Genomic DNA, 20,631 nt, shown 5'->3' with positions numbered 1-20,631 from the left:
GTCGAAATATATATATATACGCACTCTAGCTCACCTCTGATGACAAATAAAGCCCATGTAAAGTGTTATACAGCTGAACACACTGTAAAATTGCCATAGTCTCACCAGACCATAGGGCTGCTGACTCATTCCAGAGAGATGACTGGTGCCGGTTTAACCTGAGATGCCTCAGGTGTCAGTTAAGGCTGAGGGAGAGAGTCCTTCATGGTAGCCCCAGCCAATGCAGGAATTAAACCCATGCAGTTGATATTCTGTATTACACGCCAGCTATCAAGCCAATTGAGCAAAATGATTTTGGTAAAAAATGCACTTGCATGGTTTAAGTAGAATGGAAGGCATGTCACTCTTGTATCTGACCAAAACTCCTATTGTGCTACTTTCGTTTGTTCTTCAAAAACTTGCTGCCATCTTCACCTCTGTCCTCTTAAACCTAGATATTGTTTTCCAGTGCACTTGAACATTGTACCTGGCCCATAATTATTATTTTCCCATACCTTTTACATCCTTGTCTAGTGTTTCTACACCTGACACCACTCAAATCCAGTACCATCTTACTCGCATTACATTATCCAATACTCCATTGGTATTAATTAAACTAGGATCCTAATTGCTTTGGAGCACTTTTAAAAGAAAAGGACAGTTGAAAGTTTAACTATGGATTTAATTTAATCAAAGCTGCTGGCTTCTAGTTTTTGTTTTCAAGCATGTTCATGATAATTGATAATGTACATGATAATAGTACATGATAATTGTATACCTTGACATACTCCATTATGGCAGAAAGTACCTCTAATCTTTATACAGTATCTTCAGACTTGGATTGGATACTGTTCTCAGGAGATCAGGTAGCAATGTATCAGTTTTCCTGTTACTCGCAGCAATGTATGGTTTCTGCAGTTGTAACATTTATGTTTGATATGTTGTCACATTTGTCTCTCAAATTTAATTTATTATTTACTTTCAATCCTTTCTGTGTACAAGCAGGAGGGATTTATTTTACCTTCATTCGCAAGGCAGCTCAACATTTCTTCCTAATCCTTAACCTTCCTAATCCTTGGTGACACGGTGGCACAGTGGTTAGCACTGCTGCCTCACAGCGCCAGAGACCCGGGTTCATTTCCCGCCTCAGGCGACTGACTGTGTGGAGTTTGCACATTCTCCCCGTGTCTGCGTGGGTTTCCTCCGGGTGCTCCGGTTTCCTCCCACACTCCAAAGATGTGCAGGTCAGGTGAATTGGCCATGCTAAATTGCCCGTAGTGTTAGGTAAGGGGTAAATGTAGGGGTATGGGTGGGTTGCGCTTCGGCGGGGCGGTGTGGACTTGTTGGGCCGAAGGGCCTGTTTCCACACTGTAAGTAATCTAATCTAATCTAATCTTAACTGCCCTCAAAAGTGGTGTTGCTTTAAGTGCTGCCATCCATGTGGGGAAAGCACCACTGGAGTGCTGTTGAACAGGGAATTCAAAGATTTTGATCCAGTGACAATGGGGGAATTGATATATTTAAATTCAACGTGGTGTGTGACACGGGTGACTTTGGGCTGATGGTGTTCAGCTTTTCAAATACTTATTGGTAGGTGCCAATCGAGTGGCTAGTTTGTCCTGGTTGGTTTGGCTTCAAGTTTTTTTTGTTGGAGATGGGTTATTCCAAGCAGTGGAGAATGTCATCATGCTCTTGACAAGTTTGTAGAGGGGAGGGCTAGTACTCCAGGGCTCCCAGCTAATGTTGGGGGAGATATGGATTCAAAGCCCAAGGCAGATGGTGAAATTTGAATTTAATAATAATCAAGCAAACAGCTGACCCAGTTGTCACTGTGCAACCATTGTCAATAGATGGAAACACCCAGTTGGTTCACTAATGTCCTTGAAGGAAGGCAATTTTACCTGATCAGGTAGCCATTCCTACCTGATCTGCATTTAAGTTCAGTCCCCCACCAAATGGCTAACTCTTAATTGGAATGGGCAATTCATGCTGGCCTCTACTACACTGCCCACATTTAGTGAATGAACAAAATAAAGTTATAATGGCTTGGTGGGAGGACTTGAAGTGGATAGTCAGGAGGTGAATTACTTTCTCTAGAATATCCAATACTTTGGCTTTTGCTTGTAACCTGTGTATACATGTTGATGGTCTAGTAAGTTTCAGTAGTGACCCTGATGTTAATGATTGGGTTTTAATGTCACAAACTTTCCAAGGATGAAGGTTTGACGTTTTTGGAGATGGTTGTTGCTTGACATTTGTGCTCTGAACTTTACTTGCTGATATGGTTTAATTCATCTGAACTCTGCAATACTTGTCTTTTGTATTTCTTGGGTACCTTTTCAGCAGCCAACTCCAAACACTCGCCCAACCATGAGACAAAGTGAGGACTGCAGATGTTGGAGATAGTCAAAAAGTGTGGTGCTGGAAAAGAGCACAGACCAGGCAGCAGTCTCCTGCTCCTTGGATGTTGCCTGATCTGCCTCGCTTTTCCAGCGCCATCACCCTCATCTACTAGCGGAAGGGGGAGAGGGAGGAAATTAGAAATTGGAGACCGATCTCACTGTTAAATGCAGACTACAAAATTTTGTCAAAGGTCATCGCCAACCGGGTCAGGTCTGCTCTGGGATCGGTGATCCACCCGGACCAAACCTGTGCTGTACCGGGCAGGAAGATCTCTGAGAGTCTTGCACTCCTCAGGGATACGATCGCCTACGTGCAGGACAGGGGGGTGGACACCTGCCTCATCAGCCTGGACCAGGAGAAAGCCTTTGACAGGATATCGCATACATATATGAGGGATGTCCTCTCCAAAATGGGCTTTGGGGAGGGAATCGGAAATTGGATCAGACTGCTCTACACCAACATTGTCAGTGCAGTCTCAATCAATGGGTGGGAATCAGATAGCTTCCCTGTAAGATCTGGAGTCAGGCAGGGATGCCCCCTCTCACCCGCCTTGTTTGTGTGTTGCATAGAGCCATTTGCCGAATCCATCAGGAAGAATGCGAGCCTGAGAGGGGTGACTATTCCTGGCAGCGGGGGCCTGCAGGTTAAGGCCTCCCTGTACATGGATGACGTCGCTGTTTTCTGCTCGGATCCGCTGTCCGTGCACAGACTCGTGTGCATCTGTGACCAGTTCGAACGGGCCTCGGGGGCCAAGGTAAACCGAGGCAAGAGCGAGGCCATGCTCTTCGGGAACTGGGCCGACCAATCCTCTATCCCCTTCACCGTCAGGACTGACCACCTGAAGGTGCTGGGTATTTGGTTCGGGGGGGGCTGGGGCGTGCGCCAAGACCTGGGAGGAGTGGATCAGGAAGATGAGACAGAAACTAGGCAGATGGGGGCAACGGTCGCTTTCCATCGCGGGAAAAAACCTGGTCATCAGGTGTGAGGTACTTTCAGTATTGCTATATGTGGCACAGGTCTGGCCTATCCCCAGAACCTGTGCTGTCGCAGTCACCCAGGCCATCTTCCACTTCATGTGGAGATCAAAGATGGACCGGGTCCGTAGAGACACAATGTACAAAGACCGGTGCAATGGGGGAAAAAACACACCCAATGCCACCCTCACCATGATTGCCACCTTTGTGTGTGGCATCAAGCTGTGCATGGATCCCCGGTACGCAAACACCAAGTGTCACTACGTACTGAGGTTCTACCTGTCCCCGGTGTTGCGAAGGATGGGCCTGGCCTCGCTGCCGCAGAACGCTCCGAGTAGTTGGACCGTTCCGTACCACCTGTCCTTCATGGAGAAATTTGAGGAAAAACACCTTTGACCACAAGTCCATCAGGAAGTGGTCAGCGCGTAGCGTCCTTGAGACCCTTCGGGAAAAGGAGAGGGCGGATCCTGTCGAGCGGTTCCCTGAGCAGACTGTCAAAGCCATTTGGCAGAATGCCTCATCGCCAGAACTTTCCAACAAGCACCAAGACATGGCTTGACTGGTGGTGAGAAGGGCTCTGCCTGTGAGATCCTTTATGCACGCCCGGACTCTCTGCCGCACCGCACACTGCCCTCGAAGTGGCTGCGGTGGGGATGAGACTGTCACACACCTCCTTCTGGAATGTGCCTATGCAGAGGAAGTCTGGAGAGGAATGCAGTGGTGCTTGTCGAGGTTCGTCCCGAGCAGCGCTGTGACGCGGGACTCCGTGCTCTACGGCCTGTTCCCCGGGACTCACACCGAGACGAACATTAACTGCGCCTGGAAGATCATCAACTCGGTGAAGGACGCTCTCTGGGTGGTCCGAAACCTGTTGATCTTCCAGCTGAAGGAGTTGACCCCGACTGAGTGTTGCAGACTGGCACATTCCAAGGTCCAAGACTATGTGTTGAGGGACGCGCTGAAGCTTGGGGCAGCTGCCGCCAAGGCGCGGTGGGGAAAGACCACCGTGTAAGATCGGCCTGCCGAAAAGAACAGGGAGCCCATGCGGACATTTTTGGGCTCTGCTGATGCCTCAGCCAAATATATGCATAAGATTGAGAAATGCACAGACCTGTATATGACATTGATAAATTCGAATCTGTGTTTGTAAATGTGGACATATGTATGGCATGACCAAATGTACAGACCATCAAATCATTTTATGAATAAAGTATATTTTTGAAATAAAAAAAAATGTTGCCTGATCTGCCTCGCTTTTCCAGCGCCCCACTGTTTGACACTAAGCTGCCCACGTTTGGGGTTTGGCAGTTTGCAGCTCTGGAATATATGGGCATGTGATAAAGGAACAGGGGTAGGCTATTTCCACCCCACCCCCACCCCAGCAGCCTGTACCACGAGTCAATAAGGAAGATCATTGCTAATCTGATTGTAACTTCAAACTCACATTCTATCAACCCCTGTTAACCTTTCACCCTCTTGCTCAATAAGAATCTATCTACCTCTGTCTTAAAAGAAAATTTAAGGAATTTGCTTCCACCACTGTTTTCAGGAATAAAAGTTCCAAAACTTCAAGACACTCAAGAAATTACACCTAATCTCTCGTTTTAAATTGTGATCCTTTCGGTTGAGGAACTGTCTTATCACCATCTACCATGTTGCTCCCAAATTGGAAAATTTCACATTTTACCATATTGTACTCTATTGGAGTGCCACATTGTTGACCAGTTACTTAAACTATCCATATCTTTTTAATAACCTCCCTGTGTTCTTGTCACAACTAGATTTATTATTTATCTTTGTTGTCAGCAACTTTGGCATATAAATTGTAAAAGGTTGATGTCCCAGCATCATTCCCTGTGGCCCACCACTCATTGCATTTTGCCCACCTGAAAAAGACTCATTTATGCCAATCTTCAATCCATGCCAATACGTGACCCCTGTTTTCTGCAATAACCTTTGTGATAGCTTCTCAAATGTCTTCTATAAGATGAATGCAACCACTAGCTTCTCTGTATGCACAGTAGATGTTACCTTTTCAAAGAATTCCTGTAAATTAGTCAAATTTGATTTTCTTTGCACAACCTTGTTGACTCTGCCTTGATTACCCTAAGCAAGTGCTCTGCTACAACTTCTTCAGTAATAGCTTCTAACATCTTCTTAATGGCAGATGTTAAGCTAACTGACCTATAGTTTCTTGCTTTCTGTTCCTTCCCTTTTTGCATGAAGGTTTATGTTTGCTATATTCCAAACACATGGCATCTTTTCTGAATCAAGGGAGGTTTGGAAAATGAAAAGCAATGCAGAATACAGTGTGACCTTGATAGATGGGTCAATGGACCAAAGAATCGCAGGTGGAATTTTAATTTAAATAAATGGTGAGGTGCTGCATTTTGGTAAGGCAAATCAAGGCAGGTTCTGAGGAGTGTTGCTGAACAGAGAGATGTTGGATTGCAGGTTCATAGTTCCTTGAAAGTGGAGTCACAGGTAGACAGGGAAATGAAGACTTGTTTGGTATGCATGCCTTTATTGGTTAGTGCATTGAGTCTGGGAGTTGGGGAAGTTATGTTGTGGCTATACAGGACATTGTTTAGGCTATGTTTGGAATACTGTATGCAATTCTGGTCTCCCTGCTATAGGAAGGATGTTGTGAAACTTGAAAGGGTTCAGAAAAGATTGACAAGGGTGTTGCCAGGGTTGGACGGATTGAGCTATAAGGAGAGGCTGAATCTCGACAGTTTGATTCCCTACAGTGTGGAAATAGGCCCTTCGGCCCAACAAGTCCATACTGGCCCATTTCCCTCTGACTGATGCACTTAACACTATGGCCAATTCACCTAACCTGCACGTCTTTGGACTGTGGGAGGAAGCCGGAGCACCCGGAGGAAACCCACACAGACACGGGGAGAATGTGCAAACTCCACACAGACAGTCGCCTGAGGCCGGAATTGAACCTGGGACCCTGGTGCTGTGAGGCAGCAGTGCTAACCACTGAGTCACCGTGCTACCCTATTTTATTTTATTTATTTGCGAGGGGGAATATTGACATGTAGAGTAGAAGGATCAAAAGTTACCTCCTGATCTATGTACGTTTAGCTGATTGTAGATGGACCTGCCACCATTGATTCAAATGCTGCTGGCTGCATTATCATCACAATTCAATTATTTCATATTGATATAAGGGTGAAACATTTATTGGGATCATAAAAGTTTCTGCATGTAAATTCAGCACTTCAGTGAAATGCCAGAGGATTGTAACCAGCTGTGTAATTATAATAAATATTGGCCAATTATAAGGGCTTGACATACGAAGGGTAGTGTCTTTGCCCTGAGGTAGAAGCACCAGCTTTGATTTCTAGCTGATTATCAAGCTGTGGAAAAGGACATGGAAGATATAGAATGTAGGGAAATAGATGGTGACATCTTGAAAAATGTCCACAATACAGAAGAGGAACTGCTGGATGTCTTGAAATGCATAAGTGGGGATAAATCCCCAGGACCTGATCAGGTATACCCTAGAACTCTGTGGGAGGCTACGGAAGTGATTGCTGGGCTTTTACTGAGATATTTGTATCATCGATAGGGACAGGTGAGGTGCCAGAAGACTGGAGGTTGGCTAACGTGGTGCCACTGTTTAAGAAAGGTGGTAAGGACAAGCCAGAGAACTATAGACCAGTGAGCCTGATGTTGGTGGTGGGCAAGTTGTTGGAGGGAATCCTGAGGGACAGGATGTACATGTATTTGGAAAGGCAAAGACTGATTAGGGATAGTCAACATGGTTTTCTGTATGGGCAATCATGTCTCCCAAACTTGATTTGAGTTTTTTTTTGAAGAAGTAACAAAGAGGATTGATGAGGGCAGAGTGGTAGATGTGATCTTTACGAACATAAAGCGTTCGACCAAGGTTTCCCATGGGAGACTGGTTAGCAAGGTTAGATCTAACAATACAGGGAGAGCTAGCCATTTGGATACAGAACTGGCTCAAAGGTAGAAGATAGAGGATGGTGGTGGAGGGTTGTTTTTCAGACTGGAGACCGGTGACCAGTGGAGTGCCACAAGGATCAGTGCTGGGTTCACTATATTTTTCTTCATTTATATAAATGATGTGAGCATTAGTGGTATAGTTTAGTAAGTTTACAGATGATGCCAAAATTGGACAACGAAGGAGGTTATCTCAGATTACAACATTGTGACCAGATGGGCCACTGGGCTGAGAAGTGGCAGATGGAGTTTAATTTAGATAAATACGAGGTACTGCATTTTGGGAAAGCAAATCTTAGCAGGATTAATACAATTAATGGTAAGGTCCTAGGGAGTGTTGCTGATCAAAGAGACCTTGGAGTGCAGGTTCATAGCTCCTTGAAAGTGGGGTCGCAGGTAGATAGGATAGTGAAGAAGGCGTTTGGTATGCTTTCCTTTATTGATCAGAGTATTGAGTACAGCAGTTGGGAGGTCTTGTTGTGGCTGTACAGGACATTGGTTAGGCCACTGTTGGAATATTGCTGCTGGGGTTATTTTCCTTGGAGCTGAGGGGTGACCTTAGAGATTTATAAAATCATGAGGGGCACGGATAGGATGATAGACAATGTCTTTTCTCCGAGGGTAGGGAACTCCAAAACTACACGTGGGTGGCATGGTGGCACAGTGGTTAGCACTGCTGCCTCACAGCACCAGAGACCTGGGTTCAATTCCCACCTCGGGCAACTGTCTGTGTGGAGTTTGCACATTCTCCCAGTGTCTGCATGGGTTTCCTCCTCCAGGTGCTCCAGTTTCCACCCACAGTCCAAAAATGTGCAGGTCAGGTGAATTAGCCATGCTAAATTGCCCGTAGTGTGAGATGATGGGGTAAATGAAGGGGAATGGGTCTGAGTGGGTTGCTCTTCGGAGGGTCGGTCTGGACTTGTTGGGCTGAAGGGCCTGTTTCCACACTGTAAGTAATCTAATCTAATCTAATCTACACGGAATACGTTTAAGGTGAGACAAGAAATATTTAAAAGGGGTCTCGGACAATGTTTTCACGCAGAGGGTGATAAGTGAGTGGGACGAGCTGGCAGCGGAAGTGGTAGAAGCTGATACAGTTACAACATTTAAAAGGCATCTGGATGGGTATATGAATGGGAAGGGTTTGGAGGGATATGGGCCAAGTGCTGGCAAATGGGACTAGATTAGGTTAGGATATCTGGTCAGTGTGGATAAGTTGGACTAAAGGGTTTGTTTCCATGCTGTACATCACCAGGATTCTTATGACTCTGTGTCAAATATCTTATTAGCCACTTCTTTTAAAATCCTAGGATGAAATCCATCGGGATCCGAACACTAGTTAGCCTGCTGCTTCAACAATGCACTCAGTACTGCTAATCTGATTGTGATTTTTCTGGATTTCTCCCCACCTCCTTTTCCTGATTTATTGCTGCTTCTGGAATATTGTTTAATCCTCTGATGAAGACTGATCCAAAATACCACTTTGCCATTTGCTTATTTTCCATTATTAATTCTCCAGTCTCACTCTTTATAGGATGAACACTTCGTTGGTTAATTGTTTTTTTAAAAGTATTTATTGAACCTCTTCATAACTATTTTTCTATTTTGGGACAGCTTTCTCTCGAACTCTAATTTTTCCCTCTAAGTTTTGGTCATGCTTTGTTTCTAATTCTACTTAATCTTCTGAGCTGCTGCCGTGTCTTTGCATCTGTGTATGTTCTTTCTTTAAGTTAGTCTGTTTATTGTTTCCTGTTATGCAAAGAAGGTGGGACTGTCTCTTGGAAGTTTTCTTTCTTTTTGGACTAAATTCTGAAATCTCTCCTTAAATCTCTGTTTCTATATCTCTGCTGATCAATCCTTTTAAAGTAGTTATTTCTGAGGAAGGGCCACCGGATCGGAAACATTAACTCTGATTTCTCTTTACAGACGCTGGCAGACCTGCTGAGCTTTTCCAACAACTGGCCTTTGTTTTTGAAAATATTTTGTCAATTTAATTTATCGTGCTATGCCTTGTAATTCTCTCTTGGTCTCAGACTGAATCCTCTTTTTAAAAAACAATGTAAAATTTTTTTTGGCACTGCTACCCACAGGTGCCTTCATTATGAGATTGCAAACCATAACTCATTACACATACTCTATCTAGTATATTGTTATCTTTTTCCTTCTGTGCTCCACCCTGCCATATGATTAATGTTAAGGAGCCTGTAACTTGCCTTTATCAATTGTATCTTAAAAAAATGTTTCCACATCCTGGTTTTCTGAACTTGGTTTGCACCTTTTTGTTATGCAAGACAGCCTGTAACTGTAGCATTTTATAGTTTCCTAGCTTCCTGTCCTTTCTAAAAGTCCTGTACCTTTTTAAAGATTTAGGCCCCAATCCTTGTCTTTCTGCACCCATGTCTCTGTAATGGCTACCAGATTGTACTACGGTACAATCTACAGAGTAACTGCGAATATCCGGTATTCGATTAACTGAATGTAAGATTGTCCGAACAAGATCGGAAGGTCCCGTTGCGTGGCTAGCTATGTTATCTGGCATTCGATTAACCGAACGAAATACTCACCGCCCGTGTCCTTCGGATAATTGAGTTTCCTCTGTATTTTCATTCTGTGTTCATCTGGTTTGTTCTGAATGCTATATTAATTCAGCGACAGAGCCTGCACCTCTTATGTTTTTTTCCTTTTGTAAATTCTAGTCTTATCCGTTGGTTTGCTCTTGGCTTTGTACTCTCTACCCATTCCTGTCATAATACATTTATCATTTTCCATATTAAAGCCTTTCTTTTTGGCTTGACACTGATTTACCATGTTCCCAAATTTGATTCTGCCCCCACCCCTCTCTTCTTAGTTTAAAATCCTCTCTTTCCCAGTTTATTCATTTGCCAGAACCCCAGCCCTGGCATGGTCAGGTGAAGATTGTCCAATTAGTACAGATCCTACTTTGCCCAGAACTGGTGCCAGTGTCCCATAAATCCCACATTCAAATGGAGGTTTTATCTCAGGACAGTATGTATCCAATGGCTTCACTGCCGCAATCAACTCACTGTTGTCACTTATAGGCTCATAAAGCACTGCTTTCGCATGTTAATTGGTAAGTGAATAGACTTTTGCTGAATTAAGTAATTTTTGATGGTCATTACCTGTCTGTTCCTTTTTAATATTAATGCAACTGAAACAAATGTCCAAAAAAAATTTAAAAAGATCTTTTAAAAACATTCTCCAATGACATACTCTCAAGTTGATCTGCGTGATTGTTCATGAATTTTTGGAGACTTCAGGAAATCCTGGATGGTGGCAATTCTAGATATCAAATAAAATGTCTTATCCCACTTCAACCATTCATCTATTTAAGCAGTGTAAAAAGATCAGTAAGAAAGACAGTTGTTTCTTGCGCCAGCCGATGGTCTTTAATTTTGTAAAAACTGTGGTGTTGACTTGTTTCCAGTAGGAACTGGATGGAGGTTACTAAATATTTTCTCTGTCCGTCCGTCCGTCCCATAAGAAAACCTTTTAAATTGATAATTTTGGGATACATTCAGATCGGATAGAAGTGGTTATTGCTTGGAACTCAATGGGCTATTCAGTTTTATGCTTTTCTTTTCCAAAATATAAAAACTACTTGCACCAAGTTTCTCATTTTATTTTTCATGCATACTTTTATCTTGACAAGTTAATGTTTCCCAGGACTGACTTCAATTTAAAACAACGTTTAGAATCAACAGGCTGGACAACAAATGTATTTGTTGGCATTTTTTCCCCCGTGAGTAAAGGAATGATGCTTTTAATGTGCATCATATCCACTTGTAGCTCAAGCATATGTGGGTGAAACAATATTAAGTCCCAGCAGTGTTGGTCAAAACACCTGAGAATAATTCCAGTTGGATTAGTGGTGCTGGAAGAGCACAGCAGTTCAGGCAGCATCCAATGAGCAGTGAAATCGACACTGCCTTTACTGCTGTGCTCTTCCAGCACCACTAATCCAGTATTTGCTTTCCAGCATCTGCAGTCATTGTTTTTACCTCAATAATTCCAGTTGTACCAGTCTGTTCTCCTGGTCACTCTAGTCTTTTGGATTAGATTAGTTGTTGGCATTGTGCAGTTGACAGTTTTATTTTGTCCAATTGTGTCTGAGTCTTATTACAAGTTGAGACCTGTAATCGAACAAAGCCTCTGGGGATTGGTTTTTAATCTGTGACCAGTTGGTGAATGGAGTGTGCCATTCAATTCCACTGGGTGGCAGTCTATTCCACACGAACACTGACAGCCAGTGAACTAACAAGTGCAAGCAAAATAAAACCTATGAACTTTGCATTTCTGAATTTCCGAAAAAACAATCCATATCAATCTCGGGTAAAACCTTTGCTTTTACAAAACTCTGCGATTAGTTTACAAAACTAATCAACCAAGAGTTTGATTAGATGATGTGATGGGCATAGTTGCTCATACAGATGTGTAATTGGAATTCACTTTTGCATCTTTCTGTAAGTAATGAAACCAACTTACGATCTTGAAGGTTATGTTTTTAAGAATTATATTGAAGTGGACAAAGATGAAGGGCTTATGTGCTTACCAAGTCTACAGCATAAAATAGGCCATTCATCTCAACTGGATTCTGCTCACATTTTGTATCTCATTTCAGTCATCTCCTAACCCTTAGAAACAATTCCTTTATGCCTTTTTCTTTTTCTTTTTTTTTGTTTATCTACCTTTCCAATTATGCATCTATGCTATTTTCATCAAAGACTCCTGGTGGTAACTAGTTCCGTATTCTATCCACTCCATAAACAAATTCTCCAGAATTCCTCTTTAACTTAAGTATGCATTGAATTCTGGAAACCTATTCTCTCTGTCTACCCTATTAAACTGATAGTTATTTTAGAGACCTCTATTAGATCACCGCTCAGCTTTTTTAGAGGACAAAACCCTTATTCCTTTTCTGGTAGTTATAACTCCTAAGCTTTGATGTCATCCTGAAATTTATTTCGGCTTCTCTACTGTCTAGATGGTTTTTATTATGTGGAGACAAGTGTGATGTAATTATGATTTGAAATTTATTTCATGCAACATCTGCCTTTCAACTTGGCTTTTTAGCAATGAACTAGATACTTTTTGTCCTTAACCCATTTCTGTTCTTCTCCAATGTGATCTCTTTCTTTTGATGAAAATAAACAGCCTCTCATTCTTCTATACGAATTTAGATGCAATTATATTAGTATTGTAATATTTTCTTGTATGTTGTTGCATCCTTCCTTCATGTTTCCTACACTAAGTTTGGCATTATCAATGACATATTTGACCTTGCACTTTCAATTCCTGAATGTTCCCTCATCAGTGTTTGATTTTGTTATGTATGCCTTTTTGAAGTACCCTGGAATACTTTTGTTAAAGTGCAATGCAAATGCATGCTATTGTAATTAGTTATCAAGTAATATGAATCACCCAAATCTTAAAAAGGAAGGAAATAACAGTTTGATTTATAATTTTGGCTAGATATTCTAGCATAAGCATGCACCATCTTAATCAGATGGATTATTTTAACAAATGATGTGGATTTCCTGAAGCGATCATGAAAATGTGGACTTGTCAAATGATTCAAAGGAAAAGTTTCTTACAGATTATTAACAGTTTATATTCTACCAGAAATGCTACTCTGATGCCAAACAACTTGCTTTGTTTTGCTTAATACGTGAAGCTTTATATGTGGTTATTTTTAAATTAACTGACAGTTTCAAAGAATAAGGGCTAGTTATACATTTACGGGCAGTAACAAATTGCTATTGGTTGGCAGAATATTGAATTGCACTATCAAAACTCTGCCTGCTGACCACTGATTATTGTGTATTTACAAAGTTTATATATGGATACTTTCTTTTTTCATGTTTTGTACATGTGTTCCAAGCATAGATTTGCAGTATCTTGAGTAGTAGCTTAAGGATACATGTTGTTTTCTTTATGAATTCAAGAGTCGTGAAGTGATGTTGCAGCTGTACAGGACTTTGGTTATGCCACAGTTGGAGTACTGTGTGCAGTTCTGGTCGCCTCACTTTAGGAAAGATGTGGAAGCTTTGGAGAGGGTGCAGAGAAGATTTACCAGGATGTTGCCTGGAATGGAGAGTAGGTCGTACGAGGATAGGTTGAGAGTTCTCGGCCTTTTCTCGTTGGAACGGTGAAGGATGAGGGGTGACTTGATAGAGGTTTATAAGATGATCAGAGGAATAGATAGAGTAGACAGTCAGAAACTTTTTCCCCAGGTACAACACAGTGTTACAAGGGGACATAAATTTAAGGTGAAGGGTGGAAGGTATAGGGGAGATGTCAGGGGTGGGTTCTTTACCCAGAGAGTAGTGGGGGCATGGAATGCGCTGCCCGTGGGAGTGGTAGAGTCAGAATCATTGGCGACCTTTAAGCGGCATTTGGATAGGTACATGGATGGGTGCTTAATCTAGGTTAGAAGTTCGGCACAACATCGTGGGCCGAAGGGCCTGTTCTGTGCTGTATTGTTCTATGTTCTATGTTCTAAATTAGGCACAAATGATGCAATAATTTTGAGCACAGTGCCCTCTGTCACTTTTTGTAAGAAATGTTTCAGACTTTTAGAAGAAAATGAAATTTTTCAAGCTATGCCGATTTTTCTTTCTGAACTTTGTAAAGGTTCATCCATGCTGGTTTTATTGTCTAGTACAAAATAACCAATGGAAGGGTTGTACAGTAATAATCTTAAGCCTGTGTGCCCAAATGGAACAGAATAAATCATGGATGACCTGAATCATAGAGTTAAGCAGGCCATTTGACCCATTGAGCCCACACTGACCCCTCTGAAGAACATCCCACCCTGACCCACCCCCCATCTACCCTGTCTCTGTTACCCTGCATAGTAGAATCAAGCCTGGGTCCCTGGCAGTGAGGCAGCGGTACCAACCACTGAGACACCATGCTTCCTAGGCGATGGGTAACTGGTCATGACTCCCATTTCAGATTTGATAGAAAAATGTAATTGTTGTAGTGACAGTGCCACTACTTAACTATCAACCTCTGCTTTGTTCCACTTCTTGTCCAGCATCGGATCCTAGATTAGCCACCATTTTGCCCAAATAAATGTTAAATAAAAGCTGACAGAACTGCAGATGGTGTAAATCTGGAATCGTTTTGCTGCGGAGTTTACATCTGAGATGTTTAGTTTTAATTTACTATAAGGAATTTAACTAGAACAATTGTGCTAAAACTAAAGTTTATTTTTTTTTAATCATGTCCAAAGCTAAAACTCATCAGCAGAAGATCAGAGTTAATGAATTTAAAGGTACAGAAAGGCAAAGATCCAGAGATGAGACTAAAGTTCCATCTAAATTTAAACTCCTCCCCTTTAGTTTGGTTACTTTGGTGTGTGTCTGAAGTTATCAACCCAGGACATACATTTTTTTGACAAGCACGCTTCATCCTTTGTTGTTAAACAACTTTTCAGCCAGATTGTGGGAGATTCACTAATTCATTCTGAATATATTAGTTAAAATAGAATATGGAGTGTAATAGTTCAGTGAAAATAGAAAAAGCAAAGGGTAAACTCTCGGCGGCACTGCTGCTTCCACAGCGCCAGGGACCCAGGTTTGATTCTGCCCTTGGGTGACCCATCTGTGTGGAGTTTGCACGTTCTCCCTCTGTGTGGGTTTTCTCCAGGTGTTCTAGTTTCCTCCCACAGTGCAAAGATCTCCAGATTAGGAGGATCGGCCATGCTAAATTGCCTATAGTGTTTAGTTATGTGCAGGCTAGGTAGATTTGCCATGTGAAATGCAGGATTGTGGGGATAGGCTGGGATGCTCTTCAGAGGTTCAGTGTGGACTTGATGGGCCAAATTGCCTCCTTCCACACTGGGGATTCTACAGTGATTGGGAGGTGACCTGATTTTGAACTTGGGAGCATAGTCATAGAATGTTATTTTAAAAAAAAAGTTAAATATTGTATTGCTGTTCAGTGTTATGTGGAAAAGAATGTTTTGGTCATTATGCTCCTTGTATAGGAGATTTACCAGAACGCTGCCTGGACTGGAGGGCATGTCTTATGAAGAAAGGTTTGAGGGAGTTAGAGCTTTTCTCACTGGAGTGAAGATGGATGAGAGGGGATTTTGATAGAGGTATACAAGATGATGAGAGGCATAGATAGAGTGGATAGTCATACTTTATCCCAGGGCGGAAATGGCTGTCATGAGGGGAATAATTTTAAGGTGATTGGAGGAAGGTTTAGGGGAGATATCAGCGGTAGGTTCTTTACACAGAGTGTTGGGTGTGTGGAATGCACTGCCAGCAGTGGTAATAGAGTTAGGTACATGAGGGGCGTTTCAGTGACTCTTGGGTAGGCACATGGATGATAGTAAAATGTAGGGTGTGTAGGTTAGTTTGATCTTAGAGTAGGATAAAACGTTGGCATTACCACAAGGGCCAAAGGGCCTGGACTGTGCTGTACAGTTCAATGTTACAATTCTTGGTTTCTGCGTTGGTGTTTTAAAGTTTTATTTTCATGGAATGTGGGCTTTGCTAGTAAGGTGAGCTCTCATTGTCTGATGCCAATTGACTATAAATAGTGATGTAGCTATCTCAGGAAGCAGTCAAGAGGCAACTGCATACCTGTGGGTCTGGAGTCACACAGTAAGGTTGCCAAATTTTCTTTCCTGAAGGGCATTTGTGAACAAGTTAAGCTGATAATTTCATGGTCGCCATTACTATGATTTGCTTTGAGATCCCAGATTTTTGTTCTTTTGGATTTAAATTCCCCAGCTGCTATGATGGAATCTGACTCCATGTTCCCAAAACATATTCTGGGGCATCTGGATTCCTGTGACGTCAACCACAATGTCATTATCTCCTAAACATATGTTATATGACTTATTTGTATTTCCTGTCCACTCAATCTTTAGTCAAAAGTGACCCTAAAGTTTTTCAGTTCAATGTTGGTGTAATGTTTGGGGTGCAAACATTTCGTGCAATATATGATAGGTATTGGTGGCAAGGGAGTGGAGAAGAGGGGCTTGTTAAAACATTTGACAGGTGCAAATATTCTTCAGTGGTAGTGAGAATTGAACAGTATTCCCTTCCAATTCCATTTTGATTTAGGCCCATTGCCCTTCAGGGTCTTTGCACATCAATTTTCAATTGGATTTAGATTCAGTTATTCAGGTGATTTACTGGTCATGGTTAATAGATGGAGGAAACAAAGTAGGAAATTTGATGGGGAGAAAAACAATTCAGTTGTCCATGAGAGCTCTTCTAGATAATGGAAAAAGAGACTTGGATTAACAACGTACAAATAATCAGAGGTCTTTCTTTTCATTGTTTTCATTATCTAGTTTTTTAAACAATTTAAGAGGTTTTCTTTTCCAATTTTTTTTTGGTCCTCTCTCTTTCATTCTTTGAAGCTTATTAAGGTGAAGAGTGGAATGGTCAAGCTTGCTTCTTAAAGCTAGATCACTGGATTATAGAATAAATGCCAAACATCCAAATTGCCATGGTGTTCTCAGAGCTATTGCTGTTTAGACGATGATCATATTGGAAGCATCCAAACTGTCAGTAATAAATATTTGTAAAATAGGTGCCAAGTCATGTATTATAAATACAATAAGGCCAATAATTTAATGAAAATTAAAACACTATGGTTGACATAAATCGCTGTTACTCACTGGCATGTTTTCAGTAATCCATTACTGTACTTATTAGCGCATACCCTGTCCAGCTGTGAAACAGCTGCTTAAAGTATGTTCAAGAATGGCAATCAAATATTAAAAAATACTTAGATTTTTAGCTATTATCTTGTATAGGTGTTGCATGTATGCATATATGTGTAATATTGCTATTCAGTAAAAGTGAACAAGATGGAACAATATGATAAACTGAGCTTTCCATATGCTGTGTAGTTATGAGCTCAATGTTATTGTGTCAGTCTGATTCAATGCAGTTAAATGTGTGGATCAAGTGAAACTAATTTCTGATAGCTGCTATTTTTTGACATTCTTAACACCATAGCTTTGGCCGTAACCTTGGAAAGCAATTCTGCCAAACCTATATAATTTCTGTTGGGGTAATGGATTAGGCCAGACCTCCCTCAAAACATTTCCAGGAAGTAGCCCAGACCCTAACTTTGCTAGTCGTTTTAAGCAGGTGTAACATGGGTATTCTAGGAGGGATGCAGTTGGTCAAACCACGTAGTATTAAACAAAACAGAATTTATTTACAAGATTACTGAATGAAACAAACAAAAGAGAACAGAATACAGAATAAGTTAACCTATCCAAAAACCCAACAGATTATCCAACTTAATGATGCTGTTCCCAATACTTGCAACAATCCCCATAAGCAACCCTTGGCACAAAACGATAAATCAAACCCAGGGTCTTAGAGGAGAGAAGCCAGAGAGAGAGAGGAGGATTAGCCTGGTCCTACTTCTTTGGGGTCCAGCAGCTTTTTTAAAACTCTCAAACCAAACCAAACCGGAGAAACCCTGATCTCTGAGCACTGGCCACTCTTATTTTCAAAGCTTAAAAGCCTTTTGCCTGAGGCAGTATCTGTTAGCTATAATCAAATTGGCCCTGAAACCCTTGAACCCCAGATTTTCCAGAATCTGTCTTTTATGACCTCTCTGAAAGAAAAGCCAAGGACACAGTGCCTCACTGGTTAGCACTCCTGCCTCTCAGTGCCAGGGATCCGGGTTCAATTTCAGCCTTGGGCGACTGACTGTGCAAACTCCACACATTCTCCCCTGTGTCTGCATGGATTTTCTCCCACAATCCAAAGATGTGCAGGTTAGGTGAATTGGCCGTGCTAAATTGCCCATAGTGTTCAGAGATGTGTAGGCTAGGTGTATTAGTCAGGGTAAATGTAGAGTAAAAGGGTAGGGGAATGGGTCTGGGTGGGTTACTCTTCAGACGGTCAGGGTGTGGACTTGTTGGGCCAAGTAGCCTGTTTGCACACTGTAGGCATCTTATGGTTCAATGATAACCTTGCTAAAGGAGCAGCATCATCATCACAAGGGGGAAGACCCATTACTAATAACTTCACCGGAAGTTTTCTAGTGCAGTTGAATTCTTGAGGAAAACGTGCCTATTACCAAATATATGAAGTTTTCATTAGCTTCATAGTTAAGTTTTTCTAATTTGTGCAGTGCAACAAATGATAGCTGATTATGACTAAAATTATACTGTAAAATATTTGCAAACAAAAGCAAATTGAATTCTTGGTGTTACTTCAAAAGGATTGTTCAAAGCAACTAACAAAAATGATAAAAGAAAAAAGCTATGACTGCTACATTTGGATCTTTGGCTTTGAATTGACATCTATTTTTTTTTCCTCATTTTCCCCCATCTCCATACCAGAAGCTGCAATCAAAACACTAGTCACAATTGGCAGGAAATAAGTCGTGTTTTGGTAAACTAAAAGTTTGACCTGGGAAGGAATTGTGGATTGGACTTGTCAGGTTCAGAAGATAAATTGTTTGTTCGAGCAAGAATGACATAACATAATGCCTAAATGAGTTTCTTTGTTTAAAAATATGTAGCTTTCATTTGCCAAGCTTTTTTCCCGTTTTTTGCCATAATGCAATGTGCATCAAACTTTGTGACCTGCTTGCTTCATTTGCCAAACTGGAACCTAAAGATCAGCGAAAATAATTTTGCGGTAGTTTTTTTTAAAGTCATTAACAAGATGAGGGTGTCACAGGCTCAACCAGCATTTATTGTCTATTCCTAATTGTTCAGTGAGTAATTGAGTCAATATATACTGTCAATATATACTTTGCTGTGGGTCCGGAGTTACATGTAGGCCAGACCAGGTAATGATGGCAGTTTCCTTCCCTAAAGGACATTAATGAACCAGATTGGTTTTTCCCAAAAATTGGCAGTGGATTCATGGTCATAATTTAGATTTTTAATTCCAGATATTTGTAGGTGAGTAGTGGTTGGTTGTGTGAAGGAATTGGAACTAACACAACGTTAGAGAATTTTACACTGTTAGCTTGAGTTGGACAGTTTGGTGTTTTGGCATCTTCAGCACAAGATTGTGCTATTTTGGATGAATATGGAGTACATTGTGAACCACACCATTATTTCACTGTCCATGACTCTTACATTTGAATTGGTTTATAAAACCCAAATTCTGTTTGTAACTGTTTACCAATATGCATATTCAATATAATCAATTGTAACTTTTTGTAAAATAATGCAGTCTATTAATAGAACTGATGATTTGTATTTTTAACCAGTAACAGCAATGATTTATGCAAGACTTTTCTTTCTTGACCTTCGCAATTAAATACATTGATGTGAAGGTGTTGCTTCTTGTCCTGCCCAAGGCTCTATCCTTAGACTTCACCTGGTCTCATCAACAAGCTGCCACTTGATATCATCTAAAAGCATTAGTGTAAGTCTTCATGTGTATGCTGATGCTAACCAGTTCTGCCTTTACCACCCACACTCTTGATTCATCCGTTGCAAACTTACTGGCTGCGTATCTCACATCCAATAGGGATGAGCAGAAATTTGCTCCAATCAAATGGATTGAAACCATTGTTTCTGATTTCATCTTCAAACTCAGTTTCCTTGATACAGTTATTGGGGGAGGGGATGGGCTCAGTATGATGTTGAGCCTGTCAACCTTAGTTCACCTTTGTCCCCAAGATGAGCTTCCAATTGTAAATTTGTTCAATTGTCATGTCTCCCTATTTCAAACTCCTTATTAATACTGGCTTTCAGTCCTGTCCAAGCTCATATACTGAAATGTTGATTGATATCTTGGCTATTGATCAATGTGGTCTGCTTTCTCACATTGTACACTGCTTTATCAGCCAGAATTCTGCTGCACATGCCTTATTTCAAACCAAGCTCTTTGCTTGTTGACATATGTTGGCTACTGGTCAAATAATGTTCAAAATTCTTAATGTTTTCAACCCCTTTGAAGGGCTTCTCCCTTTCCCATTGCTGAAATCTTCTCAATTCTCACAGCTATCCATGTTTTTTGCTCTTATTTCTGGTTCTTGAGTGTCTCTGATTTATAATGACTGCGTTGTGACAACTTGGCTAGGCCTTAAGCTATTGAATTTCCTTCTGATACGTTGTGAACTGTCTACTTTGCTTGGTCCTTTTAATGGGCTCTTGTTTTAAAACACACTTCAAACCAAGCTTTTGGTCATTTCTTTTCATATCTCCTTATGTAGCATGGAGTTTGTTTTCTACTGCTCCTGTGAAGTGCCTTGAGACATTACCATCAAAGATATATAAGATCAGCTGTTTAATTGAACCATGTCTTGTTTATGTTGCTTATTT

At 41.3% G+C, this 20,631-nt stretch overlaps 1 protein-coding gene across 1 annotated transcript in view; it reads left to right on the top strand.

The window, feature by feature from the left end:
• The window catches only part of agps (alkylglycerone phosphate synthase), a 158,917-nt gene that overhangs the window by 16,900 nt on the left and 121,386 nt on the right, over window positions 1-20,631 (top strand). The window lies entirely within an intron of this gene.

The sequence above is a fragment of the Chiloscyllium punctatum genome, chromosome 10, assembly GCF_047496795.1.
Source record: "Chiloscyllium punctatum isolate Juve2018m chromosome 10, sChiPun1.3, whole genome shotgun sequence".
Lineage (NCBI taxonomy): Eukaryota > Metazoa > Chordata > Chondrichthyes > Orectolobiformes > Hemiscylliidae > Chiloscyllium > Chiloscyllium punctatum.
Note: the sequence above shows the minus strand (reverse complement) of the source record. Positions and strands in the feature narration are given on the sequence as shown.